Here is a 1,153-nt window from a genome sequence, read left to right as displayed (position 1 = left end):
ACGACCTTGACAAGTGGGCCTGAACATTGTCAGGTTGGGACTGATGCACAGTGTGGCGAGGTGGAACCGTTTGGAAGTGGAAAGTCGAGGCAGGTTGGATATAAGAAGTTGGCGCTGAAATGGTGTGGCAAGATGGAACAGGCAGGTTGCGTCTAGGTGGTGCAGATGACATTTATGATGCAGTTGTTGGAAACGCAGTGTTACAAGGTTGGACTACAGTGGGGGGAGAAGAGACAGAACTCCTTTCAGGTGCAGGGCTGGATTGTTGTGCAGGAGATTGAAATTGCCCCATCCTCTCCAGCATCAGAGCTGTTGTAAGAAGCATTTGATGCAGTAATTCTCGCATTTCTTCAGGGCTGCTAATGGGACAAATGTGGATTTAGTAAATGGCACAGTACATCTTAAAAGTCTGTCAACAATCTGCAAACAGATTGTTTCAGATTATACATAGGCAGGGGTGAAAGTAAGGGGGTACGGCAGGGTACGGCGTACCCCCAAAAGATGTAGCGGGGGTACGCAGTACAAGAGAGGGGAGCAGCTGTCTGCTGTAAAAAATCAACGGGTTCACTGTGCAGCCGTGAGTTCACCCACTAATCAGCCATGACCGATTAGTTTTTCAAGAACAATCTAAAACAAGACTTAATAAGTTAATGAATACCTTTTTTCCCCATTTCATATCGTTTCTGAACTCTTCGTGCTTTGCTAGAGCAGCGGTGCTGCAACACGTCGATCGCGGAAGGTTTTGAGTCGATCTCAGCATTAGGTGACAAACTGACGCTGAGACCAGCAGGTCCTCCTCTGACTCGCTTAAAACGTTCGTAACTTTATTAAAGAACAACAACAACAACAAAAAGTTTTCAAATTAATGATCCGAAACAATTATAATCTCAGTGATTATTGTTTCAATAAGGTGTTGCGCAATTCAGTGCGTTTCGGTTAAATTACCAAAATAACGAGCAGAGGGGGAGTTTAAAATTAATCAACCACCGCTGTGTTCATGGAGGCTTATTAATGATAGCAAATTAAATATCAAGCCTGAAAACCTGATACCTGATAATTTCTTTCTGCAGGTCTATTTTGTTATAGGAAAGTATTGCAATATTCAAACCCGCAGTTTAGCAAGATATGTAAATCAGAGCTGGTGGTTTAGCTC

Source organism: Poecilia formosa, unplaced genomic scaffold (assembly GCF_000485575.1).
Source record: "Poecilia formosa unplaced genomic scaffold, Poecilia_formosa-5.1.2 Scaffold599, whole genome shotgun sequence".
Classification (NCBI taxonomy): Eukaryota; Metazoa; Chordata; class Actinopteri; order Cyprinodontiformes; family Poeciliidae; genus Poecilia; species Poecilia formosa.
Note: the sequence above shows the minus strand (reverse complement) of the source record.